A 5,375-nucleotide genomic window follows, 5' to 3' on the forward strand; every position below is an offset into this window, starting at 1 on the left:
GGGGGGGGTATGACCGTGGATGCTGCGGAACATACAAACTGTGAGAGCTAAGACCTCCCAGCCCGATCAAAGGAGGACTTGACCACTGCAGAACCTACAAACTGCAATAGTTAAGACCTCTGCCTAGCCTAAAGAAAGGGAGGACTTGACTACACAGGCTGCAGAATTAGTGCATCTAGTACATATATGATTCACTCTACACTGTAGGAGATCATTTTTTCTGAGAGAAATTTCCCAATTCTTGCCTCATCCATATTCCACCGGAATGCTCTATTTCTGAGTGACGCACATACTATTTATACTTGGCAGCTAGGCATGCTAATACGGCCAACGCAGACAACAACCTAACATGTATGCACTGTTTGTCCGTTAATATATATCTTTGCAGAGGAAATATGCAAAAGAACAACCAAACACTATCTGTAGAATAGCACTTCATTATAACTATCTAAAATAGTAAATCAACATAAATTATCTATCCTCATCAGTATGTAGTATACCACCTGACACAGCTGGAAAGAGACCATATGAATCCTAATCAATTACCTGGAAGTGACCAGAACAAGTGTTTCTGGAGTAGCCACTGCTCTATGTGATTCCAGCTTTAGCTACGATGACTGGATTTTTTAACACTGGGCTAGGGGCTTCATGCTTCAAGCTGAAGTCAGTAGGATTTTCCGTCGAAACAACCAAAACATTGTCCTCTCGGCTGATCTTGGCTACACCTCGGATAGGTCAAACCATGGAAGTATAATCAACAATCAATAAAGCCTTGTGATGACCAGATTACGATCTTAGACGACGCCACACGTATGATCTGTTTCATCCCCAAGAAGAAACAATATATGATTTGTCTTTCAGTTTCTAAAAATAAATAGAATGGTTAATAAACCGAGACCCTACCAATCAATAATTTTATCTCTATAAGTCCATTCATCAGTTCAGGGCAATAACTCTATAGAGTAAAGCACATCAAAAGGCAGTCCAGATGCAAATAGCAAATCCCCAGTTCAGTTCTACTCAAAGATAAATATGATGACACAGATTGTAAGCTAGCTGGCACATCTACACAAAGAACCAGCATGACAAAATGCTAGGAAACTCGAGATAAATCTTAGGCTAAGATTGAAGAAAGAAAATAGGATGAGCTCACCTTTGATCTGCAATAGCACATTTAGGAACAACTAATTTCTTCCTAAATCATGCAAGTACCCAGGACAAAAAAAATCTTCCAGTCCGTTGCTGAGCAACCCTTCTGAAGCTCCTACAAATAGAAATTTTGAATTCAAGAGGCAAAATGACATCAATAACTATCAAATATTGCCATATTGGCATAGCTTGCTATATTTAGTTATAGAGATGAACCGACCTGGCCATGTTGGTGTACAGTCGCGTAGCCTACACATGACAAGACAAGCTTTGTGGACAAATCCCCCATTGCAGAGGTAAAAACGTGCACAGTAATTCCATCGGACGGAGAGAAATCGCTCGCTAATGCAGATGCCCAGGAAGACGGATAGCACAGCAGCGTTTATATGTTCGATATCTAAATGTACTCAACAGCAGACCAAAATAAAAATAGAATGAAGGTGTAAGTGTACCAAATCCAAGAAATAATTAGGCTGCACTATATCTTTGCAGCTTGACGTATATTGCCTAGACCAAGAACTTCGTTTAATTCTAGTTAATTGAAATGTGTACTGGATTCAATCGATCCTAGTTAATTAATTGCTCATTTTAGTAAAGCACAAACAATGCATACGCATCAGCCCATCAAAAATAGAAAAGCAATGTACACACTAACCTGGCTGCTTGTACTCCTCCCCTAAAGTTTCAACATAGTAGTATAGCACAGTACTTCCTTAATTTCTCTTGGTCTTCACTAACTGCAGCAAGCTGGCTTGCAGAGAGAAAAGTAAAACACACACTAAAATCTTATTTTGCAATACCCGACCAATACTACTGTCTGCCTCCATACTACTGTCTTGCTCTAGCTGCAGAGAGAAACATTCAAAGTGAGACCAAATTAAACCATTGGGTTGAAATTTGACGTTATCCATGTAATCCAACAATTAATCATGCAAGAAAACACCTAAAACTGGGACTAACCCAAATCAACAGTGGCAAAATATCTTAAACTGCCACGAATCTCAGCATGCGGCCGAGCCTCCAGGAAAGCAACAAAAAAACATAGGGGATTCCCTAATCCATGACAAAGGAATCCGACCGCTTGACCAACTAACGCATCCATTTTTTTTAACCTAAATCCGAGCAGAAAACACGCCAAAAAAAGTACTGGAGCCGCACATAGTCAGGAAGGAAAGGAAGAGCTCAGGCTCAAACATTGCAAGCTCTCGACACAGCAGCAGGCGGCAAGCCGACCGAAGCCTAGACGAATGGAATGAACGATGTCTACAACGGACCTGCAAGAAATCCAATGTGAGACCCCTGACCAAACCAAAAGCAACAGAGAAAATCAACCGTGGCAATCGAACAAGCACCTGAACCAGGAGTAGCACGCCCCCTCCCCTTGACCGGCTTCCCATGCTCCATCAGCCGCGATATCAGGCAGCTACTCGGACCTGGCTGCAGCTCCTCCGTGGCATGTGGCGACGACCAGCGAGGAGAGACACGTCACGGGAGGAGATCGACGGCGCGGGGACGAGGAGGGGCTCACCTCTCTCGCCATCAATCCTTTTCTCCGCTGCCGCCAAATTCCGGTGCGGGGATGGGATGGGGGCCCCTCCGAGGTCAGGGAAAGAACCCGGCGGCGGCGGCTCCTGTGAGATGGGGAGAGCTGGGAGAGGCGCCGGCTCCTCCGAGATGGAGAGATGGGGAGAGCGGGGAGAGGCGGCGGCTGCGAGGGGAACGAGTGGAAAGTGGGGGAGGAGGAGCTGGACGTGGGGCTCGAGGAGAGTGGGGATTGGTTGTAGGGTTTCACAGCGCACGCGAAATCCACCCTACGTTCCCACTTCCCATCGACCCTGCTGTGGTAAAACTTTCACGTACACAAACTCGTAAGGAAACCATCTAGTTCTCTCGACCGTACGGCTAATAAGCCCCACCTGTCATCAACTCACACAAACTCGTAAGGAAACCATCTAGTTCTCTCGACCGTACGGCTAATAAGCCCCACCTGTCATCAACTCTTGAAGCAGCTGCGACTGTAAAAATGAATTAACGGCTGACCCAACGCCAGCAGCCAAAACTAAGCGACAGTAACAGAATCGTGCGGTCCAACAAGCTTGGCGCGCGCGGTAGCTCCAGTATGGCGGGTAGGCTAGCAGGATTTATATGTTCAATATAGGCAGAAGCTCAGCTGTGCAGTAAAGGCAGTGGAGAGCCAGCAGGGGGCTCAGTGGGAGACCGAATAAAGTGAAGGTAAAAATTTAACCCTTTTTAGAAACACCTATCGTGTTCATATTCTTATTGACCCATTTTCGTAAATGCGCAGACCATATGCTTTTTTACTCTTCTCCTTTCATAAACGCGCACACCTGATTCACTTTTCAACACTTCCACGAAATTTCTCCTTTGAGTCAAATACATCATGGGTGCCTCAACTTGTCCGGTGCGGTCACTTTAGTGCCTAAACTTGTAAAATACACAAAACTGGTGCCGTAACTTGTCCGAGCGTTCAAATACGGTGCCTTCGTCCGTATCCGGGCATATGCACTACCCACATGGGAACGAGATCCTCTGACGTTGGCGATTCCAAGTCAGAGGGACGTCCTTTGCTTGGCACCGTCCATCAACCATCAGACGGCAGCTCTCTGGTTTGCTCAGATCGGCACCAAAACGAGCGGCCCATGCAGCCCACTACGAAGCGAGGGAGGCAGGCGAGGGGGAAAAGGGCGCGAGGAGACAAGAAAAAGGCGCGAAGAGTACGCAGACGGCGCCATCCGACGAAAAAGAGATCGCCGGAGCCCGGAGGTGGACGCCCTGCTCTGCTCGTCAATATCACGTAAGTCCTAATACTCTGCTCCTCTCACGCCATCTTTCACATGAATAAAAACACTACAACTGATCGAACTTTCACCATCAGGTTGCTTTGGAACTCGATCAAGTTTCTGTTTTTCTCATGGAAGAATCAGCTTGTTGAACTTGATCAAACATCTTTTCTGTCATGGAGGAAACAACCGAGATGGAAGAACATGCCAACATAGCCCACCAGGATTCCGATTCCAATAGGTAATTTCTGCACATATACAAGTCTGCACATATTCAGATTTACATAATTTCTCAATAGTTCAGTGATAGTTCTATTACATAATTTCTGCATATATTCAGATTTACATCATTTCTCAATAGTTTAAGTGTTACTATTACATAATTTCTGCACATATGCAAGTATGGACATATTCAGATTTACCAAGTTTCTCGATAGTTCAGTGATACTTCTACAATCCCCTTACTCGTGGTGTTTTTACTTTGCAGAGTTGTATTGCCTAATTTGGTACCTTATGTTGGCATGGAATTTAGAAGCTCGGATGAGGCTTGGTCATATTGGCTTAGCTATGGTGGGCAGAAAGGCTTCGAGGTTAGGAAAAGGTATACTAACAAAAGTTCAGCCGAAGGCAAGGTTACATCATGTAAATTTGTTTGTGCAAATGAGGGTCAGCGAGCACAAGACAAAAGGGATCACTTGACAAAGTGCCCTCGAGCTGAAACTAGAACCAATTGTGAAGTGCACATGAAGCTTAAAATGGACCGGAAGAAGGGAAATCTCAAAGTGTCGGAGCTGGTTTTGGAACACAACCACACACTACACCTAGCAGAAACCTTACACTTAATGGTGTCACAAAGAAAAATTTCAGAGTTACAAGCTTTTGAAATTGCAACAGCAGATGATGCGGGAATTGGGCCAAAAGCCGCACATGAGTTGGCTAGTCGTCAAGTTGGTGGACCACTCAATCTTAGTTATACCCTCCGTGATCACAAGAACCATTTGTGGACCAAGCGCCAACGAGAAATGGCATATGGCCAAGCGGGTAGCATGCTTAAGTATTTTCAAGACAAAATTGCTGAAAACCCATCATTCCAGTATGCATTGCAAATGGACTGTGAAGAACAAATAGCGACCATATTCTGGGCTGATGCTAGAATGATCATGGACTATGCACATTTTGGTGATGTTGTTAGTTTTGACACTACTTTTGGAACAAACAAGGAGAGTAGGCCCTTTGGTGTCTTTGTCGGATTCAATCACTTTAGGGAAACTGTAGTTTTTGGTGCTGCCCTCATGTATGATGAAACATTTGCATCCTTTAAGTGGTTGTTTGAGGCTTTTCTAACAGCCCATAAAGGAAAGGGGCCAAGAACATTCTATACTGATCAAGATACTGCAATGGGAAATGCAGTTGAGGATGTGTTTC

The 5,375-nt window shown here is 44.7% G+C and overlaps 1 long non-coding RNA gene across 3 annotated transcripts in view; it reads right to left on the reverse strand.

Annotated features, from left to right (window-relative positions):
- The window catches only part of LOC119337332, a 4,403-nt gene extending 1,492 nt beyond the window's left edge, over positions 1–2,911 (reverse strand). The window contains exons 1-5 of one of the 3 annotated variants that reach the window (XR_005163223.1): positions 2,502–2,910; positions 1,805–2,423; positions 1,370–1,546; positions 1,154–1,264; positions 547–817 (exon numbers count right to left, since the gene is read on the reverse strand). This is a non-coding gene — a long non-coding RNA (uncharacterized LOC119337332). Of the gene's footprint in view, positions 1–546; positions 818–1,153; positions 1,265–1,369; positions 2,424–2,501 lie in introns of all 3 variants that reach the window. The other 2 variants (XR_005163222.1, XR_005163224.1) reach the window with 2 other exon arrangements.
- Positions 2,912–5,375: the final 2,464 nt, after the last annotated feature.

The sequence above is a fragment of the Triticum dicoccoides genome, chromosome 7B (assembly GCF_002162155.2).
Source record: "Triticum dicoccoides isolate Atlit2015 ecotype Zavitan chromosome 7B, WEW_v2.0, whole genome shotgun sequence".
Classification (NCBI taxonomy): Eukaryota; Viridiplantae; Streptophyta; class Magnoliopsida; order Poales; family Poaceae; genus Triticum; species Triticum dicoccoides.